Consider the following 17,535-nt stretch of genomic DNA (forward strand, 5'->3'; position numbering starts at 1 on the left):
CAGAGACATCGGAAAGACTGTGACCGAGGGGGACAGAGATTGGAATCTAGGGGCGAGAGAGGATGGGATTAGCTATTGGACAATGAGGTGGAATTACTCATGGATGGCAGTGGTCTTGGTCGCCATTTCCTGTCATTATCGTACTGTGTTTCAGGGACAGCGAACAAGTGCCTCACGCACAAGACAAGTAGAAACAAAGACTCCACCCTGGGCTGGAGCCTGTGATGAGGCCTGTGCAGTAAACGGTTCATTGACTCCGCAGAGTGCGAAGGTAATATCCAGCTCTGTGGGGATGTATTCACAGGGTTTCATTCCTACCTGCCACAAGTGGAATGGGGAGGAAAATTTCCCACACTTTACTGAAACCTCGGTGCTAACATTGCTAACTGTGCTTCTCTGCGGCAGATTTCGAAGTCTGTATTGGGGTTACTTTTGAGCTACCGCCAATCATTTTCATACATATCCGGTTAGGGAAAGACATGTAAAATCAGAAATAGTTTTTGGTGCTTGCTGGTTGAGGCCAGACTCTTCCTCCATCTAACAGCCCATGTTTACAGCCCCTTGGCCTGATGTTCTCTGTCTCCCAGCCACCGCTTTAGAAGAACAATTCATTTACTTCAGTTTGTGACGGGTGAGAGAGGCAAAGTAATGCAGCTGAGTGCTAGGTATTGCCTTTCAGTAATGCTTCACCCTCCATCGATTCTGTACCATCAGAGGTTAGCCCAGTACAGAGCCGTCATGCTCCAGACCCACCTGATGGATTGTAGCACGGCTTCTCAGAGCATTATCCAACACTTGGACTAACCTATTGACCCCAGTAAGCAATCTGATCTAATCCCTCACCGGCCTTTCACTGTCCTTGATTTCTTTTGTCACTAAGCTGCTTGGAGCTGTCTGTCTCTGCCAATTAAACTATTCCATTAACCAGCTTGTGTACAGATTCTTTTCACACAAGTTTCTCCTGAATGGTATCATCCTTGTAAATCTTTTTTACACTTTCTCCAGTGCCTCTTTATCCTTTTTTTAATATGGAGACCAGAACTGTGCACAGTACTCCCAAGTGTGGCCCAACCAAGGTTCTATACAAGTTTAACATAACTGCTCTGCTTTTGAATTCTGTTCCTCTAGAAAAGAACCCCAGTGCTTGGTTTGCACTCTTTATGGCCTTGTTAACCTGACATAAACACAGATTCTGTAACCAGGGGCAGGGACCTGAGCTGAGAAGAGGGAAGGTGAACACATCTACCTGACATGGACTGCGGTGAATGTGTGTTGATGCGTTTGTGGAACAGGGTCCCAGATCCTGGGTCACATCAGCTCATTCGTGAGGGAGCTGAATGGTTTTTTTTGTTGTCAGGGAGGTTTGAACGACATAAGAGAAAGTGTAGTATGAGATTTGTTGAACTTTGGGAACTGTCTGATAGACGGCACTGATCCTTGCTGATCCCGGGTGTTACTCTGATCCTATATTACAAGATCGAATGATATTTATATTACACCTGAGGAGATGATTTTATTAAACTCGTTTGGTGATATTGTCACATGACATGTTTGTTTTAAAGTTAAAAGTTTTGAGGGCTAATTTCAAACTGTATTGATATTTAGAGGATGCAGTCAGACTTGTTAATAGCAGGGAAATGTTAAGAGTTAAAATTCATGATCAAAAAGAGCGAGCCCGACTGTAAACCCATCTAAACATAGACTTAAGGTGATGGGCAAAAGAACCAAAGGCAACATCGAACCAAAGGAAAATCTTTTTTTTACACACAGCGAGTGGTTATGACCTGGAATGCACTGCCTGAGGGGGTGGTGGAGGCAGACTCAGTCGTGGCCTTCAAAAGGGAAATGGATAAGTACTTGAAGGGAAAAAATTTGCAGGGCTATGGGGATAGGGCAGGAAAATGGAACTAGCTGGATTGCTCTTGCAGAGAGCCAGCATGGACTCGGCGGATCGAATGGCCTCCTTCCGTGCTGTAACCGCTCTATGATTCTATGATAAACATACAGAGCTATAGTTTTATATATATATATATATAATAGAGTCTATTATAAAGGATGTGATAACAGAACACTTGGAAGGCATTAACGGGATTGGACAAAGTCAGCATAGGTTTATGAAAGGGAAATCATGCTTAACAAATCTACTGGAGTTTTTTGAGGAGGTAACTAGTGGAATAGATAGGGGAGAACCAGTGGATGTGGTGTACTTGGATTTTCAGAAGGCTTTTGATAAGTTCCCACACAAGAGGTTAATGTGCAAAATTAAAGCACATGGGATTGGGGGGAATATACTGGCATGGATTGAGAATTGGTTGACAGACAGGAAACAGAGAGTAGGAATAAACGGGTCTTTTTCCAGGTGGCAGGCAGGGATCAGTGCTTGGGCCCCAGCTATTCACAATATATATCAATGATTTGGATGAGGGAACTAAATGTAACATTTCCAAGTTTGCAGACGACACAAAGCTGGGGTGGAGTGTGAGCTGTGAGGAGGATGCAAAGAGGCTCCAATGTGATTTAGGCAAGTTGGGTGAGTGGGCAAGAACATGGCAGTCGCAGTATAACGTGGATAAATATGAGGTTATCCACTTTGGTTGTAAAAACAGAAAGGCAGATTATTATCTGAATGGTGATAGATTGGAAAAGGGGAGGTGCAACGAGACCTGGGTGTCCTTGTACACCAGTCGCTGAAAGCGAGCATTCAGGTGCAGCAAGTAGTTAGGAAGGCGAATGGCATGTTGGAAGAGGATTTGAGTGCAGGAGCAGAGATGTCTTACTGCAGTTGTACAGGGCCTTGATGAAACTACATCTGGAGTATTGTGTGCAGTTTTGGTCTCTTTATCTGAGGAAGGATGTCCTTGCCATGGAGGGAATGCAACGAAGGTTTACCAGACTGATTCCTGGGATGGCAGGACTGATGTATGAGGAGAGATTGGGTCGACTAGGCCTATATTCACTAGTAAGGAATCTTACAACACCAGGTTATAGTCCAACAGTTTTATTTGAAAATCACAAGCTTTCGGAGATTATCTCCTTCGTCAGGTGAGACTCACTCACCTGACGAAGGAGATAATCTCCGAAAGCTTGTGATTTTCAAATAAAACTGTTGGACTATAACCTGGTGTTGTAAGATTCCTTACATTTGTCCACCCCAGTCCATCACCGGCATCTCCACATCATATATTCACTAGAGTTTAGAAGAATGAGAGGTGATCTCATTGAAACATATAAAATTCTAACAGGACTAGACAGACTAGATGCAGGGAGGATGTTCCCGATGGTTGGGGAGTCCAGAACCAGGAGTCACAGTCTCAGGATGCGGGGTATGCCATTTAGAACCGAGATGAGGAGAAATTTCTTCACTCAGAGGGTGGTGAACCTGTGGAATTCTGTACCACAGAAGGCAGTGGAGGCCAAGTCATTAAATATATTCAAGAAGGAGATAGATATATTTCTTAATGCTAAAAGGATCAAGGGATATGGGGAAAAAACAGGAACAGGGTACTGAGTTAGACGATCAGCCATGATCATTTTGAATGGCGGAGCAGGCCCGAAGGGCTGAATGGCCGACTCTTGCTCCTGTTTTCTATGATTCTATGATTTTCATATTGAATCCCATCACAATGAGTGAGTGTTGCTCCGAATCAGTGAGAGTCTAGAGGCCTGGATTTGGTTATTCACAAACAGGTTTCAGAACTCACGAGATACTACATGAATTCTGCAGTGCCAGTATTCAGGGAGTGCAGCATTGTCGGAGGTGCCATCCTTTGGATCAGATATTAAACGGAGGCTCCATCTACTGGTTCCGGTGGATGTTAAAGCTCCGACGGCACTATTGGAAGAACAGGGAGTTCTCTCCGGTGTCCTGGGGTAAATATTCCTCCCTCAAACAACATCACTAAAAAAAGAGTAACTGGTCATTCGTCTTAGCTGTTGTTTGCTCGATCTTGCTGTCTGCAAAATGGCAGCTGTATTTGCCTACATAGCAACAGTCACTGCTCTTCAGAAGTAATTCGTTATATGTGAAGTGCCTTGGGATGTTTCTGAGAGACCCGATGAGGCACAGTTCAGATACAAGGCTGTCATTTCCATGATAACGTCTTTGCACACTCCAAACCCAACTCGAGGAGGGAGCTGTACAACAGGCATCAATACTGACAAACACATTGGGCGGCAAATTAAAGACCTACCCCATTGTGTCTACAAGTGGAGATTTGTGTCTTACAAGGTCGTACAGCCTCCTCTTTATTTAAAATACCCCTTTCCCCGAGTCTCTGTGTCTGGTTAATGACCAGTCATCTTTAACTTGGCAGGCAGTTCAAGTTCATCGGCTGTGTGGAGAAACCCAGTTCAAGGCCACAGTTTCCCCCATACAACAAATCAATAATAGTTGGCCAGACTCGGTTACTCTGGGACTGTGTGGGGGTGTGTTTTGCTAGGTAAAGATGATTTTTTAAGAATTGTAAATTTGCAATCTGTTCGCATTTTTATATGTGCATCATTTTGTGTAAACAAAACTATAATTTGACATATTAAGCTCTAAGAGAAAAGAAAGTGAGCTATGAGACATTCTAAACAAAGATTTTGTGCATGAGAATTGAGCTTTGAGAAGATTTAAGACTGATGGTTACTGTTGTGATATTGTCAGACCGTGAACGCCCTCAGATAACATTCCTTTGTCACTTTATTGGTGGTGTTAACTCATTTAAAATAAACAAGCGTGCGTTAAAAATTCAGACAAAGAAATGTTATAGGAAAGTGTTGAGTGTCCGACTGTAATGGCTGCAGGGATATTGTACAAGAGGCACACTGCGTAATGGTTGGTCAGGATCATTGGAGAAAGGTGCAGAGAAGGGTAACAAGAAAGAAAGAGGATGAATTATGAGGAAAGGTTAAAAAAGACAGAAGATAACTGGGGAACCTCATTAATGTATTTAAAATATGAAATGGTTTAGATCAGTTAACTCCCCAATATTACTTCAAAATCACAGTGTAATATCAAGGCTGAGGTTAATAGAGAGCCAGGCAGGTTTATTGTGGGGAAACACAGTAGTTTCCTGGATATTTTTAATGGGATTCTTTGAGAATGTGAGATTATGCACATTCCTGGGTTTGGTATTATCTGGCATCAAAAAAAAACCAAAATCCCAGCTAAGGCTGGATTCCAAAGGGATATCGGTGTTTGATGGTCCTGATTTTTTTCCTCCATTTTTATTGACGTATTTCAATAATTTAAATGACATCAGATTGACTGTATAAAGCAAAGAAAGATCATGTTTTAGAAACAGTATCTATATCCAGTAGCAATTCTTAAATACTTGTGCTGATCAAAATCAGAGGTGTCAGTGCTGGGAAACGAAGCATTTTCCCATTTTCTGCACCTAGTGTCAGCACCGAGCCAATCCAGCATGGGTTAGATACAGAGTAAAGCTCCCTCTACACTGTCCCATCAAACACTCCCAGGGCAGGTACAGGGTTAGATACAGAGTAAATCTCCCTCTACACTGTCCCATCAAACACTCCCAGGGCAGGTACAGGGTTAGATACAGAGTAAAGCTCCCTCTACACTGTCCCATCAAACACTCCCAGGGCAGGTACAGGGTTAGATACAGAGTAAAGCTCCCTCTACACTGTCCCATCAAACACTCCCAGGGCAGGTACAGGGTTAGATACAGAGTAAAGCTCCCTCGACACTGTCCCATCAAACACTCCCGGGGCAGGTACAGGGTTAGATACAAAGTAAAGCTCCCTCTACACTGTCCCATCAAACACTCCCAGGGCAGGTACAGGGTTAGATACAGAGTAAAGCTCCCTCTACACTGTCCCATCAAACACTCCCAGGGCAGGTGGAGGGTTATATACAGAGTAAAGCTCCCTCTACACTGTCCCATCAAACACTCCCAGGGTCAGGTACAGGGTTAGATACAGAGTAAAGCTCCCTCGACACTGTCCCATCAAACACTCCCAGGGGCAGGTACAGGGTTCGATACAGAGTAAAGCTCCCTCTGCACTGTCCCATCAAACACTCCCAGGGCAGGTACAGGGTTAGATACAAAGTAAAGCTCCCTCGACACTGTCCCATCAAACACTCCCAGGGCAGGTAGAGGGTTAGATACAGAGTAAAGCTCCCTCTACACTGTCCCATCAAACACTCCCAGGGGCAGGTACAGGGTTAGATACAGAGTAAAGCTCCCTCTACACTGTCCAATCAAACACTCCCAGGGCAGGTACAGGGTTAGATACAGAGTAAAGCTCCCTCAACACTGTCCCATCAAACACTCCCAGGGCAGGTGCAGGGTTAGATACAGAGTAAAGCTCCCTCTACACTGTCCAATCAAACACTCCCAGGGCAGGTACAGGGTTAGATACAGAGTAAAGCTCCCTCTACACTGTCCCATCAAACACTCCCAGGGCAGTACGTTAATACTTGCCCCACTAATATCACTCATCCTATCCGACTGCAGTATCTGTATCCCATCAAACATTGCCTCCTACAGTTATATAGATCCTTGTTAAACGGATTCTGGCTGAAGTACATCTAATTATCACAATTACTTCAAATAAAATGATGATGCTTTCATGTAAAGCTGCACGAATCCCAGTTAACTGTGGAGCTTTAAGGGGAATGGAATGTCTGAATATGAGAACATTTTGTTCAAAGAACTCAAACCTCTTTGTAGAAAGAAAGTCTTGCATTTCTATAGCGCCTTTCATGACCTCTGGACGTCTCAAAGCGCTTCACAACCAATGAAGTACTTTTGAAGTGTGGTCACTGGTGTAATGTAGGAAGAAGATGATGGTCTCATTTTAAGTTTGTTAGACTTTTTTTCTGAAAGGTTAATTTTCTTTCTGGCATGGAGTCTCTTCATTGGGGTCTCCCCTCGATTGGGGTCTCCCACCCTGCTGGGTGTATTCCTGACATGGAGTCTCTCGATTGGGGTCTCCCCTCGATTGGGTTCTCCCCTCGATTGGGGTCTCCCACCCTGCTGGGTGTATTCCTGACATGGAGCCTCTCCATTGGGGTCTCCCCTCGATTGGGGTCTCCCACCCTGCTGGGTGTATTCCTGATATGGAGTCTCTTCATTGGGGTCTCCCCTCGATTGGGGTCTCCCACCCTGCTGGGTGTATTCCTGACATGAAGCCTCTCCATTGGGGTCTCCCCTCGATTGGGGTCTCCCACCCTGCGAGGAGCATCTCTGGACATCCTGGAATGCTGTAATTCCAAACGGTAGAGGCTGCAACATCAGAGGAGCTGAGCTCTGCTTTGGGGCTGCCTGACTGTAAAAGCATTCAATGGGCTAAGAAATTGCACTCCTTTAATCAAGGTCACTGGAGCCACTTAGCAGAGCAGGGAGACTCTCCTTCAGGGTCTCTGTGGCTGCAAAAGAATTGATGTTTTGAAAGATAAGGAAATATGTGCTGACAGTCATTTTCTCCCATTAAAAAGGGGAGTTTAGAACAAAAATTATTGGGCCCCAGATGTTTCTAATCTTCGAGACACTGTTGAGCTCAAAACCCCATGCAACAAGGAGTAGGAATGGAATGTTAAACAGAGAAAGTGGGCAGAAATCAATGGAAATTGCACAGGATCCAACCCTTCACTGCCTTTGTATTGTCGGACTGCTTGAATCACATCCAGTCCTGTGTCAGCTGCAATATAACAGCTGTAATTTCCTCCAGTTAAACATTGGGAAGACCAAAGCCACTGTCCTTGGCCCCCACAACAAACTCCAAACCCTTGCCACTGATTCTAGCCCCCTCCCCAGCTACCCAGTCTCAGGTTGAACCAGATTGTTTAAAACCAGAGTGTCCTATTTGATCCTGAGCTGAGCTTCCAACCTCATACTCTTTCCCCCCACCTCCTACATCCACCTCTGTAACATTGCCAGTCTCTGCCCCTCCCTCAGTCGATCTGCTGTTGAAACCCTCATCCATCACCCTGTGTTTACTGTTCTATATTGGCTCCCAGTCTCCCCGTGTCTCAAATTTTGAACTCTCATCCTCGCCCTGTCCCTATCTGTAACCTTGTCCATCCTTACAACCTCCGCCCATGATCTCTCTGTTCCTCTGATTCTGGCCTCTTGTGCATCCACCCTCCCTTCGCTCTGCCATTGGCGACCGTGCCTTCAGCTGCCAAGGCACCAAACTCTGGAATTCTCTCCCTAAACCTCTCTAACTCTCACTCCTCCTTTAAGATCCATCTTAAAACCCACCTCTGTGACCAACCCCTTCTAACTTCTCTCCTTTTGATTATGCCTCCTGTGAAGTGCCTTGGGACATTTTTAATGGTTAAAGGTGCTATCTAAATGCATAGTGTTTTTTAAAATTTGTTCATGGGATGTGGGCATCGCTGGCGCGGCCGGCATTTATTGCCCATCCCTAAATGCCCCTTGAGAAGGTGGTGGTGAGCCGCCTTCTTGAACCGCTGCAGTCCGTGTGGTGACGGTTCTCCCACAGTGCTGGTAGGAAGGGAGTTCCAGGATTTTGACCCAGCGACGATGAAGGAACGGCGATATATTTCCAAGTCGGGATGGTGTGTGACTTGGAGGGGAACGTGCAGGTGGTGTTGTTCCCATGTGCCTGCTGCTCTTGTCCTTTTAGGTGGTAGAGGTCGCGGGTTTGGGAGGTGCTGTTGATAATGCTGAAGAACAAGAGTGGGAAGTTCAGAGAGGCACTGTCCATAGTGGTATCAAGAAATCTGAACAGACCAAATGGAAGATTATCCAAATGCAAAACAGTAGTGATGTCCCTCCCCCTCTTCCATCCCCTCCCTCTCTTCCAAACCCACCCCCCTCCCCTCTCTTCCACCCCTCCAGCTCCCCAACTTCCTCCCTGCCCCTCCCCTCCCCCTCCCCACTCCTTCTCCCCCTCCCCACTCCTCCCCCTCCCCACTCCTTCTCCCCCTCCCCACTCCTTCTCCCCCTCCCCACTCCTTCTCCCCCTCCCCACTCCTTCTCCCCCTCCCCACTCCTTCTCCCCCTCCCCACTCCTTCTCCCCCTCCCCACTCCTTCTCCCCCTCCCCACTCCTTCTCCCCCTCCCCACGCCTTCTCCCCCTCCCCACGCCTTCTCCCCCTCCCCACGCCTTCGCCCCCTCCCCGCTCCTTCTCCCCTCTCCGCTGTCCTTCTACCCAGTTCCTCTCCCTCTTCTCTCTTCCAACCCCTCCCCTTTCTTTCACCCCCTCCCCTCTCTTCCTCCCCTCCACCTTCTCATCTTCCTCCCTGCCCGTCACCTCCCCCTTCCCTCTCCTTCTCCCCCTTCCCTCTCCTTCTCCCCCTTCCCTCTCCTTCTCCCTCTTCCCTCTCCTTCTCCCCCTTCCCTCTCCTTCTCCCCTTTCCCTCTCCTCCGACCCCTTCCCTCTCCTTCTCCCCCTCCCTGCTCCTTCTCCCCCTCCCCGCTCCTTCTCCCCCTCCCTGCTCCTTCTCCCCCTCCCCGCTCCTTCTCCCCCTCCCCGCTCCTTCTCCCCCTCCCCGCTCCTTCTCCCCCTCCCCGCTCCTTCTCCCCCTCCCCGCTCCTTCTCCCCCTCCCTTCTCCTGCTCCCCCTCCCTTCTCCTGCTCCCCCTCCCCGCTCCTTCTGCCCCCTCCGCGCTCCTCCTGCCCCCTCCGCGCTCCTCCTGCCCCCTCCGCGCTCCTCCTGCCCCCTCCGCGCTCCTCCTGCCCCCTGCGCGCTCCTCCTGCCCCCTGCGCGCTCCTCCTGCCCCCTGCGCGCTCCTCCTGCCCCCTGCGCGCTCCTCCTGCCCCCTGCGCGCTCCTCCTGCCCCCTGCGCGCTCCTCCTGCCCCCTGCGCGCTCCTCCTGCCCCCTGCGCGCTCCTCCTGCCCCCTCCGCGCTCCTCCTGCCCCCTCCGCGCTCCTCCTGCCCCCTGCGCGCTCCTCCTGCCCCCTGCGCGCTCCTCCTGCCCCCTCCGCGCTCCTCCTGCCCCCTCCGCGCTCCTCCTGCCCCCTCCGCGCTCCTCCTGCCCCCTCCGCGCTCCACCTGCCCCCTCCGCGCTCCACCTGCCCCCTCCGCGCTCCTCCTGCCCCCTCCGCGCTCCTCCTGCCCCCTCCGCGCTCCTCCTGCCCCCTCCGCGCTCCCCCCCCGCTCTCCTCCTCTTCCTCCCTCTCTCCCTCTCCCCATCCCCCTGCACACATTCTTATGCTGCTGCATTTCCTGAATGTAGCCAGAAGAGTGGCTCATTTCTGAGAAATTGTGCAACTTTCAGGGGGTCCTCAAACACAAACTAGGAAAACATGCCAACATAGTTCTAATCTCCAACAGCCCCTGTCTCACACGGACCGCTGGAGCTGGAGCTGGAGCGAGTTCGGACTGTGAGAGACCTCTAATGCAAGGTGTATGTATTTTCAGTCAGTTGGTTAGTGTGACTTTCCCCACTTCCACCCCCTCCCCTCTCTTCCACCCTTCCACCTCCCCACCTTCCTCCCCGCTCCATCTCCCCCCCGCCCGCTCCATCTCCCCCCCGCCCGCTCCATCTCCCCCCCCGCCCGCTCCTTCTCCCCCCCCGCCCGCTCCTTCTCCCCCCCGCCCGCTCCTTCTCCCCCCCGCCCGCTCCTTCTCCCCCCCGCCCGCTCCTTCTCCCCCCCGCCCGCTCCTTCTCCCCCCCGCCCGCTCCTTCTCCCCCCCGCCCGCTCCTTCTCCCCCCCGCCCGCTCCTTCTCCCCCCCGCCCGCTCCTTCTCCCCCCCGCCCGCTCCTTCTCCCCCCCGCCCGCTCCTTCTCCCCCCCGCCCGCTCCTTCTCCCCCCCGCCCGCTCCTTCTCCCCCCCGCCCGCTCCTTCTCCCCCCCGCCCGCTCCTTCTCCCCCCCGCCCGCTCCTTCTCCCCCCCGCCCGCTCCTTCTCCCCCCCGCCCGCTCCTTCTCCCCCCCGCCCGCTCCTTCTCCCCCCCGCCCGCTCCTTCTCCCCCCCGCCCGCTCCTTCTCCCCCCCGCCCGCTCCTTCTCCCCCCCGCCCGCTCCTTCTCCCCCCCGCCCGCTCCTTCTCCCCCCCGCCCGCTCCTTCTCCCCCCCGCCCGCTCCTTCTCCCCCCCCGCCCGCTCCTTCTCCCCCCCCGCCCGCTCCTTCTCCCCCCCCGCCCGCTCCTTCTCCCCCCCCGCCCGCTCCTTCTCCCCCCCCGCCCGCTCCTTCTCCCCCCCGCCCGCTCCTTCTCCCCCCCCGCCCGCTCCTTCTCCCCCCCGCCCGCTCCTTCTCCCCCCCGCCCGCTCCTTCTCCCCCCCGCCCGCTCCTTCTCCCCCCCGCCCGCTCCTTCTCCCCCCCGCCCGCTCCTTCTCCCCCCCGCCCGCTCCTTCTCCCCCCCGCCCGCTCCTTCTCCCCCCCGCCCGCTCCTTCTCCCCCCCGCCCGCTCCTTCTCCCCCCCGCCCGCTCCTTCTCCCCCCCGCCCGCTCCTTCTCCCCCCCGCCCGCTCCTTCTCCCCCCCGCCCGCTCCTTCTCCCCCCCGCCCGCTCCTTCTCCCCCCCGCCCGCTCCTTCTCCCCCCCGCCCGCTCCTTCTCCCCCCCGCCCGCTCCTTCTCCCCCCCGCCCGCTCCTTCTCCCCCCCGCCCGCTCCTTCTCCCCCCCGCCCGCTCCTTCTCCCCCCCGCCCGCTCCTTCTCCCCCCCGCCCGCTCCTTCTCCCCCCCGCCCGCTCCTTCTCCCCCCCGCCCGCTCCTTCTCCCCCCCGCCCGCTCCTTCTCCCCCCCGCCCGCTCCTTCTCCCCCCCGCCCGCTCCTTCTCCCCCCCGCCCGCTCCTTCTCCCCCCCGCCCGCTCCTTCTCCCCCCCGCCCGCTCCTTCTCCCCCCCGCCCGCTCCTTCTCCCCCCCGCCCGCTCCTTCTCCCCCCCGCCCGCTCCTTCTCCCCCCCGCCCGCTCCTTCTCCCCCCCGCCCGCTCCTTCTCCCCCCCGCCCGCTCCTTCTCCCCCCCCGCCCGCTCCTTCTCCCCCCCGCCCGCTCCTTCTCCCCCCCGCCCGCTCCTTCTCCCCCCCGCCCGCTCCTTCTCCCCCCCGCCCGCTCCTTCTCCCCCCCGCCCGCTCCTTCTCCCCCCCGCCCGCTCCTTCTCCCCCCCCGCCCGCTCCTTCTCCCCCCCGCCCGCTCCTTCTCCCCCCCGCCCGCTCCTTCTCCCCCCCCGCCAGCTCCTTCTCCCCCCCCGCCCGTTCCTTCTCCCCCCCGCCCGCTCCTTCTCCCCCCCGCCCGCTCCTTCTCCCCCCCCGCCCGCTCCTTCTCCCCCCCGCCCGCTCCTTCTCCCCCCCGCCCGCTCCTTCTCCCCCCCGCCCGCTCCTTCTCCCCCCCCGCCAGCTCCTTCTCCCCCCCGCCCGCTCCTTCTCCCCTCCGCCCGCTCCTTCTCCCCCCCGCCCGCTCCTTCTCCCCCCCGCCCGCTCCTTCTCCCCCCCGCCCGCTCCTTCTCCCCCCCGCCCGCTCCTTCTCCCCCCCGCCCGCTCCTTCTCTCCCCCCCGCCCTCTCCTCCTCCTCCCCCCCGCCCTCTCCTCCTCCTCCCCCCCTTGCCCTCTCCTCCTCCTCCTCCTCCGCTCTCCTCCCCCCACCGCTCTCCTCCTCCGCTCTCCTCCCTCTCCCCCCCCTTCCTCCCTCTCCTCCTTTTCCTCCCACTCCCCATCCCCCTGCACACATTCTTATGCTGCTGCATTTCCTGAATGTAGCAGAAGAGTGGCTCATTTCTGAGAAATTGTGCAACTTTCAGGGGGTCCTCAAACACAAACTAGGAGAACGTGCCAACATAGTTCTAATCTCCAAACAGCCCCTGTCTCACACGGACCGCTGGAGCTGGAGCTGGAGCGAGTTCGGACTGTGAGAGACCTCTAATGCAAGGTGTATGCATTTTCAGTCAGTTGGTTAGTGTGACTTTTCACTTTGACGAATTAAACAGATGTGTTGGGTCTTCCCGAACCCTGAGTTCTTTCCAGGCCTTGTTGTGGAGGCACAGGCACTGGATAGAACAGTGACTAATCAGGAGAGGAGGGAGAAAGAATGGGAAGAAAGGATCATTATACTGTGTAGGAGTAAAGATTGAACCTGAGATAGGGGGTTGGGGGGAACCTTAGTTTGTTAAACCTTTACAGTTATGCTGAACCTTTATAAAACACTGGTTAGGCTCTAGCTAGAATATTGTGTCCAATTCTGGGCACCACATTCTGGAAGGATGTCAAGGCCGTAGAAAGGGTGCAGCGGAGATTTATTAGAATGGTACCAGGGATGCAGGACTTCAATGATGTGGAGAGTCTGTAGAAGCTGGGGTTGTTCTCCTTAGAGCAGAGAAGGTTAAGGGGAGATTTAATAGAGGCATGCAAAATTATGAGGGGTTTTGATAGAGTAGCCGGGGAAAACCGTTTGCACTGGCAGGAGGGTCGGTAACCAGAGGACACAGATTTGAGGTAATTGGTAAAAGAACCAGAGCAGAGATGAGAATTTTTTTTACGCAGCGAGTTGTGATGATCTGGAATTCACTGCCTGAAAGGGCGGCGGAAGCAGATTCATTAGAAAATTTCAAAAGGGAATTAGATAAATACTTGAAAACAAAAAAAATTACAGGACTATCAGGGAAGAGCAGGGGAGTGGGACTAATTGGACAGATCTTTCAAAGAGCTGGCACAGGCATGATGGGCTGAATGGCCTCCTTCTGTGCTGTGTCCTGCTATCATTCTAAGATGATCAGCTTTGAGACTTCCCAGTGCTTGAGTTAAGATAGAGGCTGGGGTTGTTTTGAGTTCAGTCTGTTGGGAGCTGGGCCCTGCTCTGGCCCCATTATGAAAATGCTTATTGATGAGTAAGGAAATTACATTACCGTTGAACATGCTTGTAATTAATTGGCCGTTCGGACACTGCCGGTGCCTGTCAGAGACTTGAGTGCAGAGTGGAGGCTGCATAATTCATCAGCCTGTGATTTTAAACACATCACTGTCCTCTGGTTCCTGCTGTGTCGGAGGAATCCCAGTTCCTTTTCTGGATCTGCTGCAGTATAAAATCTGCTGGGAGATGTTGCCTTTCCTAGTTTTCCAAACCCTAATTACTTAGTCGGTGAATGAGTTATGTAGTGCTGTTTTATGCTGTCACCAATGCTCGCGCTCTCTCTCTCTGTCCTTCCCTGCTGAAGGTGTTGGATTATGAGGTGTTAGTCATGGCTCAATTGGGTATCACTCTCGCCTCTGAGTCAGAAGGTTGTGGGTTTGAGCCCCACTCCAGAGACTGGAGCCCATAATCCAGGCCAATACTGCCAGTACAGAACTGAGGGAGTGCTGCACTGTGGGAGGTGCTATCTTTCGGATGTGACGTTAAACCGAGGCCCCGTCTGCCCTCTCAGGTGGGTGTAAAAGATCCCACGGCCACTATTGGAAGAAGAGCAGGGGAGAGTTCTTCCCGGTGTCCAGGCCAATATTTATCCCTCAACCAACATCACTAAAAAAACAGATCATCTGGTCATTATCACATTGCTGTTTGTGGGATCTTGCTGTGCACAAATTGACTGCAGCGTTTCCTACGTTACAACAGTAACTACACTTCAAAAAGTACTTAATTGGCTATAAAGCACTTTGGGACATCCTGAAGTTATGAAAGGTGCCGTATAAATATTACGCAGTGATAATCTGTTTTAGTGATTGGTTGATCTTTGAAATAGTGCCATGGGATCTTTTACGTCAACCTGAGAGGGCAGACGGGGCCTTGTTTAGCGTCACATCCGAAAGACGGCCCCTCCGACAGTGCAGCGCTCCCTCAGTACTGCCCCTCCGACAGTGCAGCACTCCCTCAGTACTGCCCCTCTGACAGTGCAGCGCTCCCTCAGTACTGCCCCTCCGACAGTGCAGCACTCCCTCAGTACTGCCCCTCCGACAGTGCGGCGCTCCCTCAGTACTGCCCCTCCGACAGTGCGGCGCTCCCTCAGTACTGCCCCTCCGACAGTGTGGCGCTCCCTCAGTACTGCCCCTCCGACAGTGCGGCGCTCCCTCAGTACTGACCCTCCGACAGTGCGGCGCTCCCTCAGTACTGACCCTCCGACAGTGCGGCGCTCCCTCAGTACTGACCCTCCGACAGTGCGGCGCTCCCTCAGTACTGACCCTCCGACAGTGCGGCGCTCCCTCAGTACTGACCCTCCGACAGTGCGGCGCTCCCTCAGTACTGACCCTCCGACAGTGCGGCGCTCCCTCAGTACTGACCCTCCGACAGTGCGGCGCTCCCTCAGTACTGACCCTCCGACAGGGCAGTGTCCCTCTGTACTGCACTGGGAGCCTAGATTTTGAAGTTGAATCTTTGTTCCTTGCTCTTTCGTGGAGCTACACCTGGTGCCTTCGTGTAGAGTAATATCAAGCAGTACAATGGCAGCTATGACACTCACTGCCCTGTCTCCCACCTATTTCAGGGTGTTAGTGCAAGTCCTACTAATGTACTGGAGCATGTGACATGAGGAAAATAAACCATTGTGAATATTTTGTACGTTTTCCATTGCGAGGTGCCACGTGATGTCAGAACTTGTAATCATCCTCCCATGGCATAAAGACACAGTGTAGTACTAAAATGATCTCAGGCCAGTGTTGCTGGGCTAGGGAGAGGAGAAATCGGTCTTTAGTTGATGCGTCTGATCACTGTCCAGTAACTCCTGCTGCAGATTGTGAGTGTGTGGGTGTTGGTTGAAGACAGCCACTGGCTTGGCTGGGATGCTCTTCACACTCGACGCCGCCCTCTGTACTTCAGTACTGTGTGAAATGTGCTTGTAAAATAGAAATGAGTATACTTCCAAGACATACCTCAGATGTACACAGCCACTTTTAGCAGCTAAGTGCAGCCTGAAATTGTCAGCTCCCCTCTACCTCATTCCCAGGGGGTGATGAGTGACCCACTTGGAAAAGCTCTGCAGTGTTCGTGCTGCAGTTTATCCGATGTAAAGTAGTGAGGATTTTCACAGTGTGAAAGAGCGGCTTGTTACTTCACTGACTGCTTGCCCATTTAGGGGACGGATCAAGTCTGACGGCTCCTTCAAATATTTAAAAGCACCAGCTGTCCGCAACTGGCCGAGGCCCTCAGAGATTACATGTCAAGATGGAAAGGCCTGAAACTGTCAAAAAACAAACCAGCACCTGACATTACCGCTCCTGAGAAACATAAGTAGTGTGAATGGAATTATTATTTAGATTGCATTTTTCCTTCACTGTGTGTAACCAGTTCACTGCCCCACACACTCCTCCCCATCCTCCTTGCTTCCACAGTGTCGGCCATGGCTCAGTGGGTAGCATTCTCTCTTCCAGTCACAAAAGCGTGGGTTTAAATCCCACTCCAGAGGCTTGAGCACTTAATCCAGGCTGACACTCATGGTGGTGATGTTCAGTGCTGAGGGAGCGCCGCACTGTCGGAGGGTCAGTACTGAAGGAGCGCGCTGCACTATCAAAGGGGCAGTACTGAGGGAGCGCTGCACTGTCGAAGGGGCAGTACTGAAGGAGCGCGCTGCACTATCAAAGGGGCAGTACTGAGGGAGCGCTGCACTGTCGAAGGGGCAGTACTGAAGGAGCGCGCTGCACTATCAAAGGGGCAGTACTGAGGGAGCGCTGCACTGTCGAAGGGGCAGTACTGAGGGAGTCTTGCTCTGCCGGAGGGTCAGTACTGAGGGCGCGCTGCACTGTCGAAGGGGCAGTACTGAGGGATTGCTGCACTATCAAAGGGGCAGTACTGAGGAGCGCTGAACTATCGGAGGGGCAGTACTGAGGGAATCCTGCACTGCCGAAGGGGCAATGCTGGGGGAGTGCTGATTTTGCGGATGTGCCGTCTTTCGGATGAGACATTAAAACGAGTCCCTGTCGCCCACTCTGGCGAGTGTAAATGATCCCACGGCACTCTCTCTCCTTGCTTTCTGTCTTTCTTTCTTTCTCTCTTTTTGGCTCTCTCTCCCTTCTTAGCCCATCACCTATATTTATAATATATTTTTCAAACTGTTTTCTTCCCCCTTTTTGTTTGTAAGAGGTTTGATTGAGTTATGTGGGATTCTCCTATTGTGAAGCAGCTCTGTGGACATTTGTTCAGGGGCTGAGAACGAGGGGAGGTAGCGTCACTGATAACGACCGCAGCTCTCACTCTACCTCCTTGATCAGACAGCGAATGTCCCGCTGAATGAGATTCTGTCAAGGCTGCTATAATAAACGTAGATTGGTGTCACATCACAACACCTGCTCCTCGCAGTAACTCGTGTCACTGTCCCCGCTGCCCTTTCACCCTCAGTATATTGGACCTGGGGTGGGGGAAAGATAGATGGGACAATTAGTTTTGTCAAGAAGCTGTTAATCCGCTGGCCTCTGGTAGCTCCAATCCTGCATATTTAGGTCTAATCTTCTTCGACCTGTGCTTGAATCACCCGATTTCAAGAGCATTCGGATTCAGTGAAACCCAAAGAAGCAGAGGCAAGAACAGGAATTCTTTCAGTCCTGTCCCATGCCAGCTGGATTCAGAGGACATGCATGTGACGGACGGGGTCCTGGACTTGATTCAGCTGGAGACAGATGGGAACACTTATTGTCTAATGCAGCGGCAGTAAGCTTTTCCCTGCAGCAACCTCCCAGTTTTATAAAACGGAACAGGAATAA

The 17,535-nt window shown here is 52.8% G+C and overlaps 1 protein-coding gene across 3 annotated transcripts in view; it reads left to right on the forward strand.

Moving 5' to 3' along the window:
• The window catches only part of l1cama (L1 cell adhesion molecule, paralog a), a 226,415-nt gene that overhangs the window by 82,921 nt on the left and 125,959 nt on the right, over nt 1-17,535 (forward strand). Inside the window, exon 1 of one of the 3 annotated variants that reach the window (XM_067976134.1) lies at nt 12,741-12,786. The exons of the other annotated variants lie outside the window; for them this stretch is intronic. The gene's annotated coding sequence lies outside the window, so the exon portion shown is untranslated. Of the gene's footprint in view, nt 1-12,740; nt 12,787-17,535 lie in introns of those variants that run through there. 3 annotated transcript variants of the gene reach the window in all.

This window comes from Heptranchias perlo, chromosome 45 (genome assembly GCF_035084215.1).
Source record: "Heptranchias perlo isolate sHepPer1 chromosome 45, sHepPer1.hap1, whole genome shotgun sequence".
NCBI lineage: Eukaryota > Metazoa > Chordata > Chondrichthyes > Hexanchiformes > Hexanchidae > Heptranchias > Heptranchias perlo.